Genomic DNA, 27,615 nt, shown 5'->3' with positions numbered 1-27,615 from the left:
CTCTACTAGATCCCTGGGTTTGTTTCATCTGCAATACTCAGGCAAGAACCCTGCAATAGTCAATTAAGAAACTGGTACCTTTACAAGGTCCCCAAGTTTGTCAAATCATCAAAACTACAAATAATAGTAGAAAATTGAGTTCAAGCATTTTCGAGCTTAGCTTTTATAACCATGCCCGAGGATTGTTACGGCCATAGAGAGCTTTTAAGTTTACATACATAGTTTGGATATTTTGGATGAGTAAAACTAGAGGGTTGAAACGTGTGTACCTCTTCATGTAGTTGACCATGTAGAAATGCATATTTGACATCAAGTTGTCATAGGGACCATCTTTTTGACAAAGCTAAAGACAGAACCAAGTGGATAGTTATAGGTTTCACTATCGGACTACGTATTGCATGCTATTTCACTCCAACTTCTTGACCAAATCCCTTTTCAACTAAATGAGCCATGTATCGCTCAGTGGAGCCACAATGATTTAGTTTCACCTTAAAAATCCGTTTGCATCCTACAACATTTATGGTCGCAAAAGACGTGATAAGGGACCAAGTATATACCATTTTGAAGGAGAGAATTGTATTCTTCTTGCATAGTCTTTCTCCATTTCAGATCTTTTTTAACTTGAGTAAACATGTAGGTTTAGATGCGAAGGTAGATGGAGGCAAAGGGTATTTTGTGGCAACATGAGCTTGTGGAGTTTGAGATTTAGTGTTACGCCTGATTACCAATATATATGATGAGGTACAAAGGTTGTTGTTTGAGAAGTCGATGCTTGAGAAATATGGAGAATGATGGGTTTATCAATAGCTGATGGAAGATCAGAATTATGATTAATAAGATGAACGAAAGAGGAAGACAAATCAGACAGAATCGAAAGACACACCAGTGAGTTTGACGATGGAATTGGTGATGAAGGATTAGACAGGATTAATGACGGAGTTGGAGAGGCAACAACTACAATGGAACGTGTTGGAATGTATGCGTCCACTAACCTTAATGGGACCAGGTCTTAAGTACAATTTACAAAGATACAATTAAATCAATATTGAATGAAAATAGATGTTGAAAGTAATGATTGTACGCAAAATTTTACGTTGAAACCTCCTTGCTCAAAAGAGTAAAATCACGACCTGTCTCGGGGGAACTTTTAAACTGCTTTCACTAACACTATCAAGCAAATGTAAAAAATTGTACAATATGAGATTAACCCGATAATCTCTAAACTAAGTAATACCACCTATTACTTCAATGAGCCTAAGAAAATACAACACTGCCCACTTTACTAACTCAGCTGATTAATATAAACTTTGACGTAAGACACTAAGTTACTCACAACTAAGTTCTAACACTGATTCACCAAAGATTGAAACGTTTTTATCACAAGCAAACAGTTCCAAAAATATACGCACAAATACAAACAATCAAATTATCAGCTAATACAAGAGGCAATGATGCAGTCTATTAGGTCGCTTTTTATTTTGGAGCTTGAATATCTCTCTTTGAGTGAATGAATAGATTGTTGTTTTTGTGTTGAATATATCAACTATGAAGAGCTATTATTGTCTGATGTACAAACAACCTCGTCCGTGCTGATTGGTTCAAGACACTAGCGCCTCACCAACCACTTAAGTGACAGTTTGCCAGCTGTCTAGCATATAGTCCTAGATGAACATACTTGCAGAGGACCGGGTCCCTGCACTTGTGAGGAGATCATCAAAACATTTGATAGTATTAATACTTGTCAATTTGCCCCTTTTTGATAAGACATAATACATATATTTGACCCTAAATTTAGGTTCAAATTTTAACTTTGATCTCCAACTTTCATAATGCACAAACAAGCACTTCAACTATCCAACATTTAAATAAATAAACACACGAGTCCTAGATGGCACAATACGCATAGGACACCATGTAGGACAAAAAATGACATGTAGGACAAAAAATGACATGTAGAACATGTATGTCTATTAGTTCAACTTTATATAAGTTTTAGTGTCTACTTGTGCACATCCAAAGATGAAGAGCATAAATGTGATTCGAAACCAAGTAAAGGGCATATTTATATATTATGCCTTTTGATAACGACAAGCAACCTACAAGTAGCCTCACATGAGTGTTAAGCATTCATTCAAATGTACATTAATTCCCCATGTATGAGTGTTAAGCATTCGTTCAAATTTACATAAGTTCCCCCTGTATGAGTGTTAAGAATTCATTCAAATGTACATTAGTTCCCCTGTCGATGTTCTTTCCCCTTAGGTTCAGTTCTTTCTGATTGCACAGCAACCAACCCCAAAAAAATTCCCCCTTTTGACATCATTGAAAAGGAGTAACAGTAAACATATGCTAGTTGTATGGAAAGCATTAAGAAACAAGGGGCACACGACTCTTTTAGGACGGAGAGGGAAGGGGATAAAGGGTGTGCATTATCAAAGACATCCGCTGATTTGAGCCTGGATAATTTTCTTGTTGACATCCTGGACTTCCTCACTGAGTGAGGCATTTGTAGAGCAGTTGTTCATTTTCACCTCTCAATCTTTGCACCACTTTCTCATACTCACTACTGGTACCTCTTGTCCCTTTGAAACAACCTTCTGCAACTCAGATTTCAATTTAGCAATTTCAACCTCTTTCTCATTCAGGATTGCAGTAACTAGAGACCTTCCCTCTGTTTTTCCTTCTACACACACTATATCAGGGTGACAACAGTAAACACATGCGTTGTGGTACCAGGTACCCCACGTCCCAAAGGCACTTCCAAATGATTAAACACAAAATTCAATAAGTAGACATAAGGGATACCATGCCTGCTCGATTTCCAGGTCATCGCCTTGTGAATATGCCAAGTAGGGAGATTTATCTCCTCAAGTTCATAAAGCTTTTGCATGAGAAATAAATCAGTAGCAGATGCCACTGTTCTCTTTTCTGTCCTTAGTACCAACACCTTAGTGATTAATTCGAAAAGTAATTGATATTCTCGTGTGAGAAACTCTTTCAACAGCTCCGCACACTTGATGTCCCCATATTTTGTGGCCACTTGATGGAACTCACTGGATGGTTCGCATCCTTGAATCATGTGGATTCCTCCTAAAGGAACACTTAGAACGATTCCCAAGGTTTTACTCATATAGACAGATTTCAACATGCTAAACCTTAGTCCTTATTCCTCCATCCTCTAGAAGCTCCATTTTGTAGTAACATTCTCGCACCTGATGTTCGTGCAAGTATGGTACTGGTGGTTCAAACAGATGGCCCCAATTTTGTAGAGAAAAAACATTAATAAGATCAGACATACCAAAATAAGTTAGAAAGTCAAGGTCGAATACTCTGCCATTGAGCACCTTTTGTTTTTCCATTGCCTTTATGTGTTCTTCCCTGGTCATTTGTTTTTCTGCACCTTGAGTCTGAACAGAAGAACTTGGTCCCTTTACCAAATTGGATTTAGCAACCACCTTCCTTTTTACTCTCTCGCTTTTCACATGTGATTTATTTGAAGACTTCTGAATTTCCTTTGATTTGTCTTTTCCTCTCCTTCTTTCCTTCTTTTTGACACATATGCAAAAATATCATTAGACTCAGTCTCACTCGACCCAACGAGCAAAAGAGTAGATGTAGGCTTTTTAGGATCATGACCTTCCCTTCTCCTTTTCCTGGCCCTTTCCATTTGAACTTTCCTTGCAACTATGGAACTCTTCAAAATTTTATGAGTTTCACTTCTTGTTCCATACATCTTTTTTTCCCTTTAGAGCGGGACACAACCAACTTTCCTTTTCCACTTCTTTGTCTCTCCTTCTCAAACTCCGTAGATTTAGTGATGTGGTCGGCCTCATGAGCACTTTTTACTATCTCTTGATATGGAACACGAATTGTTAAGGTGTTGGCACCTCGTACCCCCGTTTTTCTTCATATCAAGAGAGGTTCTTACTCCTCCTCATCAGTTTCTACATCAAAATACCTGGGAGTTTGATCAAATACATGTTGGACACTTAGAGTGACCTGGTCCGGTGATGTCAACCTTGGTTCCAATAGAGTTGATTGAGCATCTCCTCAAAGCAAAGCCACACTTTGTATATCCACCAGCTCTGCCTCTGCTCTGCTAGAATGCTAGACTCTAGACCCTCCCCTTCCCTCAGCTAGATTCCTTTCAAAAAGTCGTTCTGATGTTGAGGAAGATACAACTGCCCTAAGAGCCACTTCTATTTCATCAGTAAAAGGTTCGTCCTCAAGCTTGACAAAAAATTTGTTCTTCTGAACTCTAGGCCTTGTCACCAAAAAACACTAAAGTAGGAGAACAAGGAAAAATCTCTCTAGATGGAAATGGCGGAGAAACTACTACTTCTCTTAGAGGAGTGGTGGATTTACCGGTTTCATCAACACCACAGACATCAGTCCAAGGAGACTGGTCTGAAAGAGGAATGGAGAAGTTGACGGACCTAGGTTTACAACTTCTTATGAGAAAGGGGCTTTTGATGAAAAAATGGAGTTGGACATCTTTTTTTAAAATTTAGAAACGCATGGAGAAGAACAAGCTAAACCACAAACGGAAATATTGAAAGAGATCAGATTTTGTTTCACCAAGAGTTATATTTAAACTCAAAAGGGTATCGGGTCCCTAAACAGTGGTGCCCCTTGGTTTAAAGTTGAAAGACTTTTGAAACTGATGCAATGAATGGGCATGAGACACGTCAGAGGGACCGTTGATTGACCTTTTGTGTAGTGCAAGTGATACTAAGGTTGGGCATCGGACCGGGTTGTGGCGGTACAATTACGGCCCGTTCGGTCTGATTGTCTTCGCGGCGAAATGGGACGCCATGAACTGTTACACGGGATAGAATGGTATTATGATTTGATACCTGTGTATCTGTATCAGTTTATTCCTGTTTGCTATGGTTTCGTTCCAATTAATTATTTTTTATTAATTAATTTATATTTTATGTTATAATTTATATTTTTAAAATAGAAAAAAGAAATACCTTCTTTCTCACTGCCCTAGGGTAACTTTTAAATAAATTGGATTGATATTTTTTAATTTTGTGTCATTGTTTTATCCTTATTTTATTTAATTTTTTAAAATTACAAACTTAAGTTATTTAAATTACAAGTTATAAATACAACTTATAAGTTACAACATATTAATAAATAATAACTTATAAACTACAAAAGATTGAAATCTTAGAAAGTAAGCTCAAAAACATTTAAAACGAACTTTATTTAACTTAACTTGCAAACATAATAGGTAAAACTTTGTAAAAATATCTTTAAATAAACTTAAGTAAAATTACATTATAAATTTCAAAACTATTAATTTAAACTTAGAAAAATAAAAACACATTCATATTTTCACAATTCAAAAAATCAAAATAAGTAAAAAAAAGTTTATCATTTTTTGAAATAGCTAAATGTGTCGTCCCTTTTGTTCCATTCTGTCCCGTTCCATTCTCGTCATTTCCATTGTGGTTCCATTCTAGTAAATAACGGGATAGGACGAAACTGAGTATCCATCCCGATAATTTCGATCCGATTGATTCCATTTCAGTCTAGTACCGGTTCATTCCGTTTCAGTCTGTTGCCAGTCTTAAGTGATACTAAACCTTGTAATGACTAGGTCCTATTTTAGTATGCAACCCTGGTTGTATGATTAAATTTTCCCTTGAACCATCATGTCATGAGTGTATACCTGCATTAAGGTACCAGAAGTGAATTCTCAAACAAATAAGCATTGCAACAAGTATAGATACATGACCCCTTTACATAATCAATTTGAGGAGTTTGTGCAGACTTATCAATATGGAATAAGGTGACCTTGTGCATCTCCAGCTTTAACCTGTTTTTGATGAAGCACTCTTTATCAAGGGTTTGGTAAAGATATCATTCAGTTGGTCTTCTGTCTTACCGAACTTTATCACTACATTTTTCTTTTCAACATAGTCCTTCAAAAAATGATGCCTCATATCTATGTGCTCTTTCTTCTTACGCTGAACAACATTTTTTTCCATGATCATCGCACTGGTGTAATCACAAATTAGAGGAATAGTGTATGTGAAATCACCAAAGTCTTCCAGCTGCTGCTTGATCCAAAGTAGTTGTGCACGGTCCATTGACCTACTCGTGGTCATGACTTGGAAGTCACAATGCCCAGGCATCAGACCTTGAGCCTCTTCACGGTCTGTGGTCTTGATGACGGGTCGTGGTGACGCCCATAGAGTCTAGGAAATTTTGAATTGCAAGGTTGGGGCTCTACCAATTACTTATTTGGGCCTTCCACTGCGAGCATCTAATAAAGTCAAAGTGGTTTGAAATCCATTGATAAATAGGTTCAAACAAGGGCTTGCAGGTTAGTAAAAGAGGTATTTATCCCCACCAACAGAAAGCTACCTAATCAAGAAGCCGATATCTTTGTGAGAAAATCCTTTGCAGTGATCAAAGATTTATCGCAGAAGAATCAGAGGATGAAGAAGTTGAGATCAAATCCATGCTTGCAACTAAAGAGTCAGAAAAATATGATTTCCTTGCACTAATCTCCTTGACAGAAGAGGAAGATGAATTAAACACATGCCGATCCATGAGAACATCTTGGCACTAATGGTTGGAACTACTTCTGAGGAGTATGAAGACGAAGAGAAACAAACAAAGGTAGGTTTATATCATATTAAAGAGAATTTGCATTCACACTCCAAAAGAAAAGTAGAATCCCTATTAGACACTCTTATGGATGCATATCAATCAATCAACTCTGAAAAATAGCAAACAGTAGATGACTAAGTATCCTTGAAAGAAGAAAACAGGAATCGAGAGAAAAATAATCACCATATTCAAAATAAAATAAAAGACTTAAGTAGCAGTCACCACTCAATAATTAAGGAAAATTAGGCCCTTAACAAAGAACTTCACAATGCTAGAAAAGAAGTTGAGCTCAATATGAGATGGACAAAATCCTCTATCTTATTGTACGATATCCGAAATATCCAAGAGGGACAGTCATCCACTAGTCATGGAATAGGATTCAATCAAAAGTCTACACGACTCACAAATCCTGATGAAAATTGTCTATATAATCACTATAGAAGAACATGCTAGAAGAACTATTCATGCCCTAAAAGTCTAAAAGCTCATGGAAACCGTCTAAAGTTTCTAAAAAATACATATGATGAAAAAATCAAAAAACTAGTTTCCAAAACCATCAAGCTACCTAATTGGCATAAAAGTGACTTATTCATCCTTTCAAAAACAACCAAACATGGACCCAAGTGGATCTGGTTACCTAAAACAAACCCTTGGTATTTTTAGGAAACAGTGAGAGAAGAGATGAATGCATGGTACTTAGACAGTGTATGTTCCATACACATGAGCAGATATAAAAACAATTTTCTCTCAAAGATCAACCACAAAGGAGGGAATGTAGCTTTTGGGAATATAAAAAGGGATTAAATATAAGGTATTGACATCAGATCACACTTAAAAAATAGACTATGTATATTATATAAAAGGATAGAAGCAAAATTTAGTCTATATGTCACAATTTTGCGGCAAAGGAAACAATGTAGTATTCACCCAAAAGAAATGTAAAGTATTTAATCCAACAACTAGAAATTAGTGCTTCTTGGAAAAAGACACAAAATTGTATTTAAAGCTAATATCATGAATCCTTCAATAAATATGCTACAGTGCCCTAGTGTTATTAATGATAACTACTGCTTGTGGCATAGAAGGACGGGACAACATCAGCCTTTCAACTATAAAAAAAATTGATATCACAAAACTTGGTCAAAAGACTGCTACATAACAAGTGAAAGCATCATTAAAACCAAAAGCAATAGTTAGTACCTCCAAACCTCTAGAAATACTCTATATGGGTCTGTATGGACCAACGCGTGTGCAAAGAAAAGGGGAAAAATATATGTCTTTCTAAATGTAGATGTGATACGCTCAAACTTACTTCTCAAATAAGAAGTAAAGCGGTCCTGTCAAGTAGATAACCTAACTAATGAGGTTGGGATCGTTCCCACGAGGAAAATAGTTTAGACTTAACTTCAATCTATTATTACTATTGTTTAGTCAATTACTTCCTTGTAAAGCAAAAATGATAAAAGGGGGGTTTTCTATTTCTAAATAAATGAAAATAACTAGCGAAATTAAAGGAGACAACTAATAGCTTCAAATGTTGGAGTTTAATCAATTAATCAAAGTAACTAAGGTTTACGTGTTCCCCACATGTTCATAACTTGATAGTTCTAACTATAACAATTCTTTCCTAGTATTTTTCATGCAAAGTGATAAGTTATGTATTTCTAAATCCTTGGTCTGACATCTAGAAAATTTCACTCCGCACCTTGGTCCTGCTATGTGTGTTGCTATACTAGCCCTTATCTTTACCTCATATTAAGCATCGTATTCGATATTTGACTAAGTTATTACCTCGTACCAATCAATACCTGCCTATTAGATAGTATACACTAAATTTATGTTGATATTTCTTTTCATTATCTGCCTCTTTGTTCTGGAAAGTAGCATTAAGGCGAGTTCTAACGTTGGCCATCCGTTAAAAGGAATTCTAAGTTAAAGAATTATCAGTACATGCACGACACTATTCTAGAATTGTTATTTTAGTTAGGTTTTACCTCATTATTTGCCTATGGTTCCCACAACCCTAGTTATGGATTTTTGTTACCCATACTCATAATCACAATATTCAAATATATGGTATAAGAATTCATGTACTTAATTCAATAAGAAAGAGTAAAATTCGAAAGTTTGCTTGATTAATCAACAAAAATCACCTACAATCAATTACAAGAATCTCACAAAAGGTCTAAAAAATAATCAAGAGTCTAACTTAGACTTTGTTTATATGGAGAACCCTGAAGGAGAGTCTCTGATAAGTATGACCGTATATGCAGGATAGACCGTCACAGGTACGACGGTACATCGTAGGTGTGCGGACAGAGGACACTTCAAAAAAATATGGAGACCCTTAGGAGAGGGGTCTTTGACCGTCATAACGGTTATGCAGGACGGAACGTTGTGGGTATGACGGTCCGTTGTAGTTGTTCCTTTAAGGACACATAGAAAAATAGAGAGGGACCCTTAGGAACAGGGTCTCTGACAACCAGAACGGTTGTGCAGGACGGACCATCGTAGGAATGACGGTCTGTCACATGTGTCCGTTGAAGGACACTTAGAAAATAGTATAGTGGGGTGTTAGGGTTGTTAGAACGGACACAATAACGGTCCGTCGTGGGTAAGACGGTCCATCATCGGGATCTCGTTCTGCAACTCAGTGACAGAACTAGGGATGCCCCATTCATATCCTATGACCTAAATCAAATTGGTAGTGTTTTAACCTACATTTGTCTAACCCAAATACCTAGTAAACTAGCAATGCTAAAGCACCTATTTCTAGATTTTTAACACGACAATTTCGGGAATTTTCAACCTAGGTCATACAGAATTTTATTAAAGAATGAACCTATCAAGAAGAACTAGGATAATAATAATTGATAAACAAAAATGCAATATAAATGAGAAGAAATTAGAGACACGTACCTGAGAATTTGAGAAAAACAGGAGAGAAAGGTACTTGGTGATCAAGTAGAGACCCAAAACAGCAGCTCCGACTAGTAGATAATGAATTTTAGGGATTTAAAGAATTTTGGGAAAATGATCGGTTTTAAGAGGGAGGGGTTATGATATTTGGAAGTTGAAAAGGGAGGGAAATGGGAGAAAGAGTGAAGAAATGGGGTGAAATGAAGGGGTGGGGGTTTTAAATGTTGAATTTTTTTTAAAAAAACCAGCCGAGTCGGGTCGAGTACGCTTCATTAATGACGTGATGATTCTCCGACGACGGTCCATCTCAGTTGTGACGGTACGTCATTGGTTCTGTTGCGTGTGCCCTAGTTTGAAAACAATAAAAAGATGTAACTGGTACGACGGATTTATGCGACGGTCCGTCACAGGCACAACGGTCCGTCGCTATATCCGTCAGTGACTGCTGCATAGTAATTTTCTGTAGAATTTCGTGGTGATGTGCCTGCAAATTTAAAACCCTTTAGTAGAAAATGCTACCATTACTAAAAAGGAAAAAAACTATAAGTATTGGGTTGCCTCCCAACAAGCGTCTGATTTAATGTCGCAGCACGATTGAGGACACTTGATTACTCAGCCTTCATCAAGATGGTATGCCTGTATCACTTCATTCACCGATGCAGTATGTCAAAAATAGAGTTTTATTTGTTCTCTATTTACCTTAAACCGCACTCCCTCCTTGGTTTTTAACTCAACTGCTCCATAAGGAAATACTTTGGTAATCAAGTAAGGGCCAGTCCGTTTGGACTTGAGCTTGCCCGTAAATCAAGGCAACCTAGAACTATCTAAAATTATCAAATCCCCAACCATAAACTCTCGTTTTTCAATTTTTTTTTTCATTCTCCTTCTTCATCTTTTCTTTGTGGGATATGGCAGATGCCGATTGGAGCTAACCAATCTGCCTCATGGAAAGATAAATGTTGAAGGTTGCTTCTTCATTGTTCAACCAAAATTTCATCTGCCCCTTTTCTATATCAACTAAGGCTCTACCTGTAGCAAGGAATGACCTCCCAAGAATAATAGGCACTTCAAAATCGACTTCACAATCAAGGATAACAAAATCTGCCGGAAATATGAATGATTCCACTTTTACTAGCACGTCATGGAGTATCCCTATATGCCTTTTCACTGTCCGATCAGCCATCAGTAGCCGCATCGCAGTGGGTTTTGGGTCACTCAAACACAACTTTTTGTAAATCAAGAGGGGCATGAGATTTATGCTTGCCACGAGATCACATAATGCTTTCGCAAAATGTAATGACCCGACTATATAAGGAATAGTGAACACACCCGAATCTTCATTCTTTTGTACGAGAGATCTTGTAGCAATGGCACTACAATGCTGCATTTTGTCATCGTCCCCGAAAGTGACCGATCTTTTCTTTGTAACCAGATCTTTCATAAACTTGGAATAACCGGGCATTTGTTCTAGGGCTTCTACCAAAGGGACATTGATAGAAAGCTGTTTCAGCATTGTTATAAAACGTCGATATTTAACATCCTCGGTCTTTTTCACTAATCTCTGAGGGAAGGCTGGTGTTGGTCTACGCATGGGAATTACCTTCATAGGGACTTCTGCATCTTTTCCAGTACTATCTCCTTCTTCACCACTATCCTTTACCACCTTATCATCATCCTTTCTCACCTTTTCCTCATTAGACGGCATAGATGGGTCAATGGTTTGCTTACCACCCCGAGTAGTGATTTCCATACAGTGTGCATCATTTTTTAGATTTTGGACAGTGTTGCTAGGAAGAGTGCTCGGTTGTCGTGTGTTTACAGTCGCAAATAATTGGGCCATTTGCAACTCAATCTGCTTAATCGATATTGCATGTGTATCGAATTTTTGCCCAATACCTGCTAAATCACACCTTAACTCTTTAATGTGCTCATCACTAACACCGAACCTCCTCATCATTTTGTGCAACATACCCTCAACTCGCGCCATACTATCTACACCATCCCTAGGAGTAACTTCAGGATATTGAGAAGGGACATAGGGCTCATTCCTATCATTTCTGTTACCGTAGTTACCCCTGTTGAAGTTGTTGTCGTAGTTGTAGTTTCCATCTCGGACATAATGACCCTAACGGTTATAGTTACCATAGATCTGACCTTGGCGCCAATTATCCTTATTTGATCCTTGGGCACTCGGTCGAAAACCCCACCGTCTACTCATTTACTGCATAGGAATCCTCCGCATAAAAGCATTCATCATTAGGTGGTGGTGGTTTAGACAAGTAGTTAACTGCATTTATCTTTTCTGCACCCCGAGTGATATGTTTTAGTACTAACCCAAACTCAGTTCTCATCTAAGCCATTTCTTCATGAATCTCATCTGTGGGTGGGTTGTGAGTGGACCTCACTGCGAAGGTGTTTCTCCCAGTATCTGACTTCCTAGTACTCCAAGATTTATTATTTCGGGAGATTTTCTCTAATTTTTCAGCAATCTTAGCATAAGGACACTCCCCATAAGATCCACATGCTATAGTGTCCAACACCGCTTTATTATTATCATCCTGTCCCCGATAGAAGTATTTCTTCAGTGACTCATCATCTATATGGTGATTTAGGACGCTTCTAGAAAACGAGGTGAATCTATCCCACGAACTACTAACTGACTCTCCTGGTAGTGCCACAAAGTTGTTCACTCTGTCTTTTTGGTTTAGTTTCTTGGAGAACGGGTAGTAGCGTGCTAAGAAAACGTCCCTTAGTTGGTTCCAAGTGAAAATTGAGTTGTAAGGGAGCTCAGTGAACCATATAGCAGCCTCTCTCGTCAGTGAGAGAGGAAACACTCTAAGCCCTATTACATCCAAGTTCAAGTCAGTCCTCCCTACACAGCTTTTAAACACTGCCCTTACCTTAGCTATATGGGCATGTGGATCCTCAGAAGGTAGCCTGAAAACAAACCTCTAGCAGTGAGCATTTGCATCAGGCTACTATTTACCACAAAGGTGTGGCCTGGTAGTAGAAGAGGCAAGACAAGTGGCCCATCGGAGTCTGCTATGTTGTCATAGCCACTGTAGTATTCTTGGGGCCGTGGAGCGGGATTATGTCCCCTCTGTTGGTGTCCACCCGGAGCATCGGGTAACAACTGACCATGAACATCAACCGGAGCTGTGATGTTCTAGTTTTTCTCATCATCATTAATTCCCAAGTTTCGATTCATGTTGCATAGTGTACGCTCTAATTCATGATCGTAGGGAAACAAGAGTTCTCTTCCTCTCCTTGTATTTGGCATACAAGGAGGGTGGTTCTGCAGGAATCAAAAAACAATAAAACAAAGTAATTCAAGAAAGTATCAACTAAACTATAGTAATAAGTTTAAGTTAATCTAAAAGCTACTTTCCTTGGCAGCGGTGCCAAAATTTGATACGCTCAAACTTACTTCTCAAATAAGAAGTAAAGCGGTCGTGTCAAGTAGATAACCCAACTAATTAGGTTGGGATCATTCCCATGAGGAAAATAGTTAAGACTTAACTTCAATCTATTATTAGTATTGTTTAGTCAATTACTTCCTTGGAAAGAAAAAATGATAAAAGGGGGTTTTCTATTTCTAAATAAATGAAAATAACTAGCGAAATTAAAGGAGACAACTAACAGCTTCGAATGTTGGAGTTTAATCAATTAATAAAAGTAACTAGAATTTACGTGTTCCCCACAGGTGCATAACTTGATAATTCTAACTATAACAATTCTTTCCTAGTATCTTGCATGCAAAGTGATAAGTTATGTATTTCTAAATCCTTAGTCCGACATCTAGAAAATTTCACTCCGTACTTTGGTCCGGCTACGTGCGTTGTTATACTAACCCTTATCTTTACCTCATATTAAACATCGTATTCGATATTTGACTAAGTTATTACCTCGTACCAATCAATACTAGCCTATTAGATAGTATACACTAAATCTATGCTGATAATTCTTTTCTTATTATCTACCTCCTTGGTCCGGCAAGTAGCATTAAAGCGAGTTCTAACGTTGGTCATCCGTTAAAAAGACTTCTAAGTGAAAGACTTATCAATACATGCAAGACACTATTCTAGAATTGTTATTTTAGTTAGGCACAACCCTAGTTATGGAGTTTAGTTACCCATAGTCATATTCACAATATTCAAATGTATGGTATAAGAATTCATGTACTTACTTCAATGAGGTTTTTTGAACTATTTATAAAAAAATAAAAACCTAATTAAATAAGGACTCTATTAGCTAGAAATCTGTCAAAACGTGGCTGGGTCGACGGACCTCGCAATGGATTGTCGTGGTCATGACGGACCGCCATGGACTCTGTCGTCCCCTACTTGTACAATTTCTTCTGCTGCTCTCTTCACTACCCTCGACGGCAGATATGACAGATCGTCATAGGCACAAAGGTCCGTCGAGGGTCTCCATTCCAAAACACTTGAACTTTTGGAATTTGGGTACTAGGACTACTTCTCTGAACTTCATGACGAACCAGCAGGACGGACCGTCATGGCTATGACGGTCCGTCACGCACTCCGTAGTCCCACACTTGATCAGACTTCTCCATATTCCTTTAGCAACTGCACTACGATGCCACCTATGAACCGTCACGGGCACGACGAACCATCACAAGCTCCGTAGGTGGTATTTTGCTGTATTTCTCGCTCAAAAACCTCCGCATCTTCTTTTAGACGGATTTCATTCAAATAAAGAGAAACTTACATAAAAATTAGCACAAAAGGCTTTTGGACACACTAAACGTAAGGAAAAAGTATTAATAATACTGTGACACCACGGTATATCAACACCCCCAACTTATATTCGTTGTTTGTCCTCAAGCGACGCGCTATGACTCAATACAAAATCTTTGTACAATAGTATCCATGTTTTATCCTTCACAATCATTTTGCTATCGAACCCGATCAATCTCGTCATATTTATGCATTCTATCACTATTAGGCTTGAATTATGTTGAATCAGACCATGACACAAACTCACCATGCAATAACACCTGTCCTCTTCAATTTCTCACCAAGGTGCTAATATTTCCTGTATTGCAACTAGTGTCCTCACTTCAAAACAAAATTCTCATTTTTCACACAGTGATTTCAGTTTGAGTATAAGGATTACTTTTCAACACTCACTTTCAGAACAAATTCATACTCATTCATACATATTGCCATAAGCTTGCCCTTATTTTCACTACTTTAAGTTCGCTATACAACTATTAGGATCACGATAGGACTTTATTAGTTTGTAACATTGGATCAGGGTCAGGTAGGGTATATTTAGGTATACTTTAGTGACTTTTTCCCTCCTTGACATATCGGCTAAACATACCATTTTCTATTATTTTATTTTTCCAGTTTCTTATATTCTTTCACCTTGGTATTTTCCCTTCTTTCTTCATTTGTATAAGTGACTCTCTTCTTTTCTTGCTTGTATTTCTTGTATATATATTTATTTTTTTATTTTTTTTCTTTACTTTTCTTTCAACTAATTCTTGAGTCACTTTACTTTTGTTTTTTTGTCTCTCTTTGTTCTTTCAACCCCACTTTCCAGAGCATTTCTCATAATAGCCACCCTCAACTCAAGGCTTTGCCATGAGTCAAAGTACACAATACCCAAAGTTGGGTCAAGGCCATTAACAGGGTTGTTTACTGCATTAGCCACCCTCAACTTATGCTTTTCGCATAAGTTGAGGTGCATATGTCCAAGGAGGGACCAGGGCCAACACATTATTCTCAGAAAAGATCAGTTAGGGTGAAAAAGAAAGGTCTACTTTAAGCTCAAATCATTTGGATCAAAGAAAGATTAACTTGATTTGGTTTTCTTTTATTTAGGCTAAAAATAGGCTATATTGAATAAAGGCCTATAATCCTTCCCTAATTGTCTATTACAACTTACTTTTAGAAGTACTAACCAGGCAAGTTCTAGCTCAGTACAAATAGTGGACTATTCAAATCTTCCTCACACTCACTTGACATCTCATTACTCTACCAGATTATCAGACACATAGTTCAAATTTTAGACCTCGGATCATGCAGTGGTGTACCGTTATGTCATGCTTAGAGCCACCCATTTATCAATTACTATGCCTAGTCATGCATCATTTTCCATTTTCTCAGGATATCATTTTAGCCATCATGCTTCCGAATTAAACTATGTACACAAGATATAGACATGCCGGTTCAACAGAAAAAGTAATCAGTCTCTTGGGGCAAAACAACACAGGCAAGAAAACCCCAAAAGAGGATAGTGAATTGGGATACTCAGACTTCACCCTAGCACTCACTTTCCGTTTGCCCCACCCCCAACAAAAAGTCATGCAATTATCTCCAATGCATAAAAAAATTTGAAATACAAGAGTGGTAGGTAAAGCAAACCTGGGGCGCAAAGCGCCGACGATCAGCAAGCTGGTGGGATAGTGAAGATGACTACTACATATTCACTAGGACTATCTTTCTAGAAACCAGGCATCACATTCCTTTTCCATAACACAAAAATCCATTTGATATATATGATTCTAAGCATCTTGTGTCACCACCAATAGCAGAACTCCTTCTTAGCAACGTCTATTACTTTTCTCATTTGTTTAAAACCAATCATCTAAGTGGCATATGATACAAAGAAGTACTTGAAACTCCTATTTTCATCAAGCAACAATGTTTTCTTGCTTCCTGGGTTCAAAATTTCAAGCATATAACAGTACACATTAATCACTGCATACTTGTGCTCATGTGTTCCCCTAACTGAAGACTAATACGCTCCATACCATTATAAATCTTCCAATCGCTTACCTTAAAACATTATTTTGTGCGGAGTTGATTTGAAATGTCTCTTGTGGATGGTCCTTTACCATTGGAATAACTATTTTCAAAGTACTTACCTATGACTTCTATTGTGGAATGTGAATTATGGCTCGTAAGATGCTCTAACCACATTTATGGTACTTTTTATAGATTCTAATGAAAAACTTGTCGCTACTTGTAAATTTCACAACTCTCAGTCACCAATTGAACTCCGAAGATGAACATTTAAAAGAAAACACATTACGAGAATTGATCACCTTTTTAGTCTAAAATCTTTTTTCAAGCAAGAAATTTTCAATGAAATTCCTAGTAGATCCTTGTTCTTGAATGTCATTCCCATATAAAAATCAGTTTCATCATCTCAAACATTACTCACACATGATGACTAAGAAAAAGCTGCATTGTTGTTGCCAATGATAGGTGTAAGAGGTTTTTACTCCCAAGGTTCAACACTAGTCTTATCCTATTTCATCATCGTGATTATTCATGTCCACAACATTAAATTAATCATTTAACATATATCTTGTATGTCTTCTTCTAGCTTATGATTCTCCTTGATAGGATTTTCAACCACATAGACTCTTAATATAGTCCTCACTATTCCTCTAAAATAAACAAGAAAACTAGGTTGATCAGTTATTTTAAAGGTAAGACCTTATCATTGTGAAACAAACTAGGATATAATTGATGACAAGATTTTTCGATTAAAAATGGGGTCCACAACTTTGGATGACCAAATTAAAAAAATCATCATACAAAATTTTTTTTTTGATAGTCATCCCTACCGACCCTTCCCCTTTCTTACCATCCTTCCAATGCCAAACATATTAATTTTTCTTCTCGATCCATTCACTATAACAATCAACTAATATAAATAATTCCTCCATAGATTGTACGTGAACAAATTAATTCAAAAAACAATCAGTACTAATGATAAAATACAACTTCATCATCTATCGCAATATATAAGTGTTATGTGGAAACATGTGACTATTCAATTGTGAAATAAAAGTCATATATTGCTACATATAACTACATAAATCACATGTTGCAATAGCTATTTATTATTTATCGTAACATATGACTACTATGTTGGAATAAGTAAGTGATATGCTTCCACATATGACCATTCTGTTACAACATAAAAGTTACATGTTGCTACATATAAATTTTCAATTTCGACACATAAATAACATGTTGTAACATGTGTAAGTTATATATTGCAACATATGAATATTCTGTTTGGACATGTAAGTCATATGTTCCTAATATAACTATTATGTTGCGACACATAAAAAACATGTTAGCAACATGTGTAAGTTATATGTTGCAGTTGTGACATGTAATATTGATCCATATAATCTTCTTTTGTCACATATAAAAAATATGCTGCAACATGTATAAGTTATATGTTACAATATGTGTAAGTTATATCATGTAACATGTGACTATTCTATTGCAATTTACATAACATTTTTATTGCAACATAAGACTATCATTTGCTTCAATAGTCAACTGTTGTAAAATATATAATCATATCTCGAAAAAGGCAATGCAAATTATTGAAAAAATGGCAGGTCTACCCAGATGGTGAAGAATCATTTCAAGAACTACTAATCTTACTTACTAAACAATGATGTGTGAACACAATCACTTATGAATTAATGTCAATTGATATAGAAAAAATATGATCAGCTAAATCTGATTCACGAAGAAGAAGAAGCACAAGGAATAGAAACAAAGAGCAATAATGTACGGACAAGAAGAAAAAAAATGAAGGGAGTGGTAAGAAAGAAAGCAAGTAACAACAAAAAAAAAGAAGAGAGGAAACTGGAGGGGAGGTGGGGGAGATTTGCAGCACCTTTTATTTTCCCTTTTAGGTTTTGCTTGGATCTTTACATTTCTTATTCCCAGTAAATTTGGATAAATTAGGTTTTAGTCTTTAATCCTTTGAACCCTCGTTTAATACAACACGCCAAACTCCCAACTTAAAAACTCCACAATCCTTAATTCATAGTTACATAATTGTCACTTACACTCAATAATTAAAACTTATGTCACCACCATTTACTTTTAGACTCATATAATGTTAGAAATTGTACCATCGCTACGTTGAATAAAGTAATGGATATAGCAAGGATGCAAGATTTTGTGCAAAAGTTGAAGGATCAAAGGTAAAGAAAAAGACACAAGAGTAAAAAAATAGGACATTCTAAGAGGGCCAGATCAATGGGGCACTTTACAACATCCCAAGGTGAGTTTACGCCATGGTTCTTTGACAGACCGCCTAGGCCATTTTCTATAGCTAGCGCTCCATTGTGGTTTCAAGATCTTAGAGAAGATCAGTTTAGGCAAAGAAGTAAAAGTCAAGGTTCACAAATAGCAGGTCACCAAGAGCAGGGAAGTGCAGGCCAATCAAGGCCTCCTCGACAACTTTGAAAACAATGTGGAAGAAATAATTTAGGTGCACGTAGGTTTGGTGCAAAAGTTTGTTTTTGGTAGCATATAATGATAAAATACCCTTATAGGGTCATGGTTTGTGTTGCACAACCTACTAGATCAGTTGTTGCATCATCCTCATCAACACCTTTTTTAGGTAAGGGACTACAAATGCATGCAGTTCGTGGTAGAGGAGTTAAAGGAGCATCTAAGGGAGTAAGTGATGCCCGTTCTATTATCTATGAATATATAGTGTAACCGTCTACAAGGAAAAGTGAGGTTATCCCTTATAGGTGGTGTATTGCTCTGCAGAATACACTTGTTGATTGGACATATATGAGAGTGAAATATTACCGCTTCTATGAAATTATAACAGATTTCTAGAGTACTCATGAATACCAGGAAACGTATATGGCATCTTATCACAAAACTCCGATAACGAAAAAGATTGTGCGAGTATGATGTGATAGAATAAGCCGCTAGACTTACAAAAGAAATGGTTCATAAAAGTTCTAAACTTTACCATATTATTCTGTAAGTTTATTCTTGTTGTGTCTAGGTATGGTTCATAATTTACGAACACCAGATTCGATGCATTAGACTCATATGTGTAAGTCAAAAATGAACTTCTTACTTCTTTCTATTCCTTAATAATCCTTGTGAGATATGTAGGGGATTGTTGGAAAAATCTTATTATATATCACAAAAAAGTTATTTTATATGCTATTATATTTGGAATATAATATTATTTTATAATTATTTTCTCTCTATAAATACCACTCTATTATTGGCAATTATGTTGATATTTTAACTAAACTTAGGCAAAAATATGGCTTTTACATTGTTTCTTTTTTACCAAAATTAATAGTCGTCAATTGACAAAAATGGATTGTCTTCAATGCATTGATGACATTCATTCTCATATTTGTAAGTGTTGTTATTAAGACATTCGTGATTTTATTATTCATGGCTATATATTTCTCATTAGTTCTTGTGGAGAGATTGAGGAGAAAATATAGAGTGATTCTTCTTCATTTTGTTCTATTTTTTTGGGTTTAATAGTAAAAGAATATTTGTTAGTTTCTGGATCCTAATTTTATATTTAAAGAGCTTGTTGAATGTTGGGGGATATACCTATACTGGTAAAATATCCTTAAGGTGTCTTTTGACACCCCTCAAGCTTGAAGAATTCCCTACAAAGTTCATGGTGAAGAACAAGTCTTGGTGAACTCCATATCAAGTGCTCGTGATGAAGGTATTTTCCATAAGATTTATAATAAAAAGTGCACTACTTTTGAAGGATGCTACGTACATCCGATGATATTTTTGAAGAGTTCAAGCAACATAGATGATCACTATACCATTTGTTACCTTAATATACAATAGCAACAACAATATAATTATACATATCTCTTTTTTTGTTTTGTAGGATATTAAATATGACCTTGGTGGATATTTATATATATATATATATATATATATATATATATATATATATATATATATATATATATATATATATATACATATACATATATATATATGTGTGTGTGTATATATATATATATATATATATATATATATATATATTGGTCATCAAGAAAAAGTGGCAATCCAAAAACAAAAAGTACATCCGAGATGAGTTTTGCCTTGTGTAAGTATTGTATGAGAGAGATCGTCTTCTTACAAGTTTTGTAGATGTGCTTGGAGATTGAGAACTTGTGTATTATATGGAGACTGCAAGTTCTTCCAGACCTCCTTCTATGTATTAAATTCAATGATTATTGGAAGTGTTTCTAAGGATAGGGATGAGATAAGAAGACTAAGAATAAACTGATTTTCTTGTATCCAATATGTTTAATCGTCTGGGATTAGCTTAGCACCAAAAGTATAACTGATAGTTGACGGTGGTCACCGCAAAAAAGGAAATAGTTGAGTGCGCCAAAAGAGGCTAAGTGTTGTGGGCGAAGAAGCCACAGAGGTGAGGGAGGAATTGGCGCCCGTCATGGGACTATTATTGTAATAACTATGTTTATTGCTTTATTTCTGTACAAAGATGTGTATATATACACTCTAAGATGTCTTTATTACTACATTAGTATAATTCAAATAAGATTAAAATAATATAATAGTAATCGGACTATCCAAACTCAGTAGGTTGTCTCTTAGTCGTACCCGACTTGGATTTGAAATCATATGTATTGAAATTAACTATAATTAATTACTTTGTTAGATTTATTCTTAGTGGAGGTAATGAACTGTCATTATGTGGTCCTAGTGGAGTTGTTTATGTGTTATTATATATAGGCAACATGTATGTATTGAAAACACAAGAAAAAGGAATCAATAAAACTCAACTCTCTCTTCTTATCCTTAATACTCTATATGCATAACCTCTGGGTAATAAAAATTATGTGATATATGTGCTAAATGTAGTAGAATTTGACATTGTATCAGAGCAACGATCATTGTTATATTTTTATTTCACTGTGAATTTTTTTTCCTCTCCTCTGTTTCAAAAATCACCATGGCCGTTTTTGAAGAAACTGGATCTAAAGAAGCACCTGTAGTTGTGGTAGATCATCATCATCCGCTGTTTCATCAATCTTTGAATACACCGGGTCCAATTATAATTCCAATCAAACTTACAGGATCGCAGAATTACATATTGTGGATTCGATCGATGAAGCTTCCATTTCAAGGAAAAGGTAAGTTAGGGTTCATTGATGGAAAATGTGCAAAGCAGCAATACAGAGAAGAATTAGTTGAATTGTGGGAAAAATGCTATGCGACTGTACTTTCATGGATTGGTTGTACAATTGCAGTTGAGCTAATACCAACAATCCTATATGCATCACATGCTAAGCAAGTTTGGATTGAATTCAAGGAGAGTTTTGATTGGTCAAATCTAATAAGAATTTATCATCTCTGGATTGAAATTGAGACCTTAAGGCAAGGTATGGATCATGTAACTACTTATTATTCAAAATTGAAAGATTCATGGCATGAGTTAGACATCATGGCACCATTACCTCATTGCGATTGTGGAGAATCATGACTTTACTTGGAACATTCAAGATCTCAACGACTACTGTAGTTTCTTATGGGATTGAATGAAAGTTATAGTCAAATTATAAGTTCCATTCTAGCTATGAGTCCAATTGTTACAGTAAATGAAGCTTATGCAATAGTATCACAGGAGGAAAGCCAAAGGACTTTAGGGTTGTCGATGATAAGAAGGAGGTGATAACACTTCTAGATGGGAAATCACAATCCTATAGGCCATTTTTTAAGAAAGAATCGGATAATCCCAATGGTCCTCAGAGATTTGACCTCTTCAGTGAATATTGTGGTATAGAAATCACAAAAAGGACAATTGCTATATATTGGTGGGTTATCCTCCTTGTTTTCAGAGTAAAATGAGGGACAATAACAACGATGGAGCAGGACAGTTTAGGCCTAATAGAGGTATTCGAGGTGAGGGATCCAAATCTTTTGGAAACAAGCAAAATTATGCAACTGGATACAGGCCTCAAGGTCGAGGTGAACACAGTTTGGGTGGATACAGACCTCCTAGATCTACAACTAGGGGAGATTCATCAAGCGTAAGGCCTCAAGTCAACATCTCTCACACATCAGATCCATTATAATCTAAGGATCATTTCATCAGTGACTAACAATATGACAAAATGAGGCAAATGCTTAGGAAAGAAGGCACACATGAATACTCATTAAATCTAGCAGGTATTACTTCTTTCTTATCTACTGCTTTAGGCCATGAGTGGATAATTGAGACAGGTTCTACACATCACATTACTCCATTTAAAGAGCTTCTTATTTCAGTCAAAGTCTTGCAAGATGATTGCAAAGTTCAAGTTCTAAAAGGTGGTAAATCCAAAATCAGCAATGAAGGAGATTCACTAGTTATGGGAGACCGAGCTATACACAATGTGTTGCATGTTTCTGACTTTAAATTAAATTTACTCTCACTTTCTAAACTTATCAGAGAGCTATCTTGTGTTGTTACATTCCTTCCTTATTTTTGCATATTTTAGGCTCTCTACAATGGCAAGATCTTGGGGATCGGTAGGGAACGAGAAGGTTTATACATACTCAAAGACTGCATATCAAGCACAGTTAATACGTCAGCTAAGAGTTCAGATAAAATCACTAACAGTGCAAAGACATTTATGGCATTACAGGATAGGATACCCCTCTGGTGCAGCCATGCAATATATTGAGTCCCTTCCTAAGAAAATACATCCTCATGTTCACGACCACTATGATATTTGCCCATTAGTTAACCAACATCAACTTAAATTTCCTGTTCATTCAACCAAGGTTGTTGCCTTATTTGATTTAGTTCATCTAGATGTCTAAGGACCTTATAAGAAATGTACATATGACATGAAACATTCATTTGTTACTTTAGCAGATGATCATAGAAGGTATACTTGGATTTTCTTGATTCAATCCAAAACTGAAGTGTTTCATGTATTGCAGACTTTTTTGTCATTAATAAAGAATCAGTTTGGTGTATCTGTTAAATTGTTCAGATCTGATAATGGTCGAGAGTTTGTTAATTCTCAATGTGATATTTTGTTTAAGTCTGAAGGCATCATTCATCAGACTAATTGTGCTTACACTCCCCAACAAAATGGGATTGTGGAAAGGAAACAGAAACATATTTTAGAGGTGGCTAGAGCATTGAAGTTTCAAAGTGGTATTCCCATTAGGTTCTGGGGGGAATGTGTGAGAACTATTGTATATCTAATAAACGAACACCCTTCATTGTTGTTGATGAAAAATCAACTTATGAAATGATATTTGAGAAGAAACCAAAGATTAATCATCTAAGAGTATTTGGATGTTTTTTCTTTGCTAGTATGTTTCCTAGATGTGACAAGTTTCAAGAGAGAGCTAGAATGGCAGTCATGATTGGTTATTGTGAAAATAAAAAAGGCTACAGGTTGTATGAGTATAAAACTGGCATTTTGTTTGTCAGTAGAAATGTGATATTCAAGGAGACAATACTCCCTTTTAAGGAAGGACTATATTATGATACTGAAGACCTATTCAATGCCATCCCACGTGGGACTTCTAACAAGATAGTTCCTGAAAATAATGTTGATTCATAGAGTGTAACATTTCCTGTTAGAGTAACACAAGAGGTTGCAGAACCAGTTCTAGTAGGAATAGAACCTACAGAGGACAATAAAGTTGTTCATACAACTGGGCACCATGAGGAGCAGATAGATCTACCTTCTGTGATTCCAGGAAGACCTCCAAGAATGATCAAACCTCCAATTAGGCTCAAAGATTATGTTACTCCTTCCAAGCCTTCAACAAATCGTACATATCCTATTGACAACTATATTGGACATTCACACTTGTCTAACAAATATCAGGCCTATTTGAGATTTTTTCAGCTATTCACGAACCAAGATCTTTTCAAGAAGCATCCCAACATCTGGAATGGGTTGATGCAATGCAACAAGAATTTAATGCCTTGAAGGAATATTAGACACGGGAGTTGGTGTCCTTGCCATATGGAAAACAACCTATAGGGTCCAACTGGGTGTGTAAAGTCAAGCTCAAGGCTAATGGAGAAATTGACAAGTACAAGGCTCTATTAGTAGCTAAAGGTTATACTCTAAAGGATGCTTGGATTACCATGAAACCTTTTCCCCAATGACAAAGATGGGGACAGTTAGGACAGTTATAAGTGTGGCAGCTTTTAAGGATTGGAGCCTCTTTCAGATGGATGTGAGCAATGAATTCTTGCAAGGAGATCGTTATGAGTAGGTGTATATGTACTTGCCTCAAGGGTTTCATAGTAAGGGGGAGACTAGAGTGTGTAAACTTTTGAAGTCATTATATGGATTCAAGCAAGCCTCCAGAGAGTGGAACATTAAATTGACCAATTCCTTAGTTGATGCGGGATATAAATAGTGTTCACATGACCATTTTGTATTCACTAAGAATTGTGGGGATGATTTCGTGGTTTTACTGATTTATGTGGATGATATACTACTTATAGGGAGCAGTCACATTCTTATTAATGATGTAAAACATTACTTACACAGTCAATTTAAGGTCAAGGACCTAGGGGAGTTGAAATACTTCTTAGGAATTTAATCTAAGGTCTCAACATGGGAATTTGATGAATTAGAAGAAGTATACATTAAGCGTATATCAGATGCGAGTCTAGAGGGATCAAAACCTATGCACACACCACTAGATCCCAATGTCAAGCTTACCTCGGTAGAGCAACATAGATGTACAGGAGTTCATGATGATCCATTGTTTGTATATATATGAAAATATCAAAAGCTTATTGGGAAGTTGATTTACTTAACAATTACCAGGCCAAGCATTTGTTTTGTTGTTCAGTTATTAAGGTTGTTCATGTAGCATCCTAAACAATCACATTGGATGGCTGCATTGAGGGCGGTGAGATATGTAAAAGGATCACCAGGATTAGGAATATTTCTAAAAAGGGGCCCTATAGATAATATGGTGGTGCATTGTGATTCAGATTAGGCTGCTTGTCCCAATACAGGAAGATCAGTCACAGGATTTGTTTTGCAGTTAGGGCCTTCATTGATTTCATGGAAGTCCAAGAAGCAACAAACAGTCAGTCGTAGTTCAGCATAAGTAGAATATCACAGCATGACTGCTGCAGTTGCTGAAGTCTTTTGGGTGGTTGGATTGATGAGAGACTTGTGTGTGAAAGTGTCAATTCTTGTACATCTCTATTGCGATAGCAAGGCAGCAATGTAGATTGCAGCAAATCCTATATTTCATGAACGCACAAAACACATTGAGATTGATTGCCATTTTGTTAGGGAGATGGTGAAGGAAGGTCTCATACATCCAGTTCATGTGTCAACTAAGTTTCAGCTTGCAAACATATTTAAAAAAGGATTAGGAGTGGCTCAACACAGTTTCTTATTATCCAATAAAGAAGTTGTTGATATATTTTGTCACAACCGGAGTCTAGACCCCAGACGAGACCGGCGTCGTTGACTTCTCAGAGGTCGCAGACAATCCTACTTACGCTATTCTTACTTCGTCTAGGTTAATTTTAGTGGAAAATTTGAAATATTTTGTTTCTTAACATACATACTAATCATTCTATTAGATTCATATTTGTTCACCATCAACCATCTAACATTAAGATCATCAAATAAAAGAAATAGTTTAATATAGCATTATATGTATACTTGCCAAAATGGCACCAATAAAATGTCTGAACAAAAACAGAAAGAAATGCTAGTGGAACATACTCCACTAGATCAATCCTATAACTAATCTAGAATATAATGGGCAAGCATCCTCGGAAGCATGAGGGCTTACCAAGTCCGGATGAATGCTCCACATCCGGATAGTTTCATAATCAACATGTAGCTCTACCGTCCACCTGTGCCTGCACCTAAAATTGTAGAGTTGTATAGTGTTAGTACACACTTTTACTAAGTATGGGTATATGCAAGCACACACCAAGGAAATGTATGAGTAAGAACAGCTCTTTCCTAACAACATGGTTATGGAAAGTCAAGTTAGTGGACTTGCCATATTTTGATTAGAAAAGTCAGTGGACATTCCAAATTCGGATTAGGAAAGTTAGGCCATGAGAGTAACATCTATCATCACACTTATCATATTGCACACAACACATAACATCTTGTACATAGGACATAACATATTTCATATAACACATAACATTTTTCATATAATTCGTTCATATGCCATGAGACCTTGGAATCATGGACTTGACAATAAGACTTCCCGAAATGAGGGCTCAACATATGAGACCTCAACTAGGGAACCTTCTTTAGCAAACACAAAGTCTGTTTCCTTCATTCGTACGTGCTTTATTTCATTTGTTTCATAGGCTAGTGTAAACACCAACTATACCTAGGATGTAGTTTAAGACTTTCATCAGGTTCGCTGTGCAATGATTAAGAATGACCTAGTGTCATAACTTAAGTCTATCTCACCTCTTTATCATCCTATCCTTACACCTTTTTTATAATTCATTTTATTATGTTCATCATTTGAGGATGGCCTCATTCATTCATTGGGAAACTTTAACTTTAACTAACATAGATCATGTGAGCATGATGAAATCCAGTGTCTCCCCCACACCGAAAATAGGTGGAATCACTCGCCAAAGTGACCCAAAACATTTTAGAGTACATGGGAATGAACCTCGGCAGATCCCTTCATTGGCAGTATCGGTTCGAAGACTATGAGATATAAGGAGACTCATACCCAGCATGACGGACAGTCTCATCTCATTAGAGTTATGTAAACCTTCGCCCTTCTCGAAAGAAGGCATCACCGCTCATAGCTAGTCTATCGGTGCTCAGTATAAATTTCCATTACATTCAACTCATATGTCATGAAAGTTGGCTTCTAGTATGAGGAAATCATAGCTCAACAGGTTATTTCTTATCTCATCATTAGTATTAAGTGTGTTAATCTCAATAATTTAATCAGAGTGTTCATAGAGACTCGTCTCTTCATTAACTTTACACTCTCATAGGTGAATATATTTTGGTAATATTTACTTAGGCTAATTTGAGATTGCTATCATCGTTTAAATTAGCCTCATATCATGTTCTCACCACATTCATTAACATTAGCACATTTACTCTTCATAATTACTCACCCCATTTTACGTGAATGTTCATTTGGTCATATGCCAATGCACTTGACCATTTAGTGTGTTTCACACTCTTACTTAACCCTTTTAGGGTTTCATCATTTCATTGTTCAGTTCATCATTTCTTTGTTTATTTCCTCA

This window comes from Solanum lycopersicum, chromosome 8 (assembly GCF_036512215.1).
Source record: "Solanum lycopersicum chromosome 8, SLM_r2.1".
Taxonomy (NCBI): domain Eukaryota; kingdom Viridiplantae; phylum Streptophyta; class Magnoliopsida; order Solanales; family Solanaceae; genus Solanum; species Solanum lycopersicum.
This window is presented reverse-complemented; position numbering follows the sequence as displayed.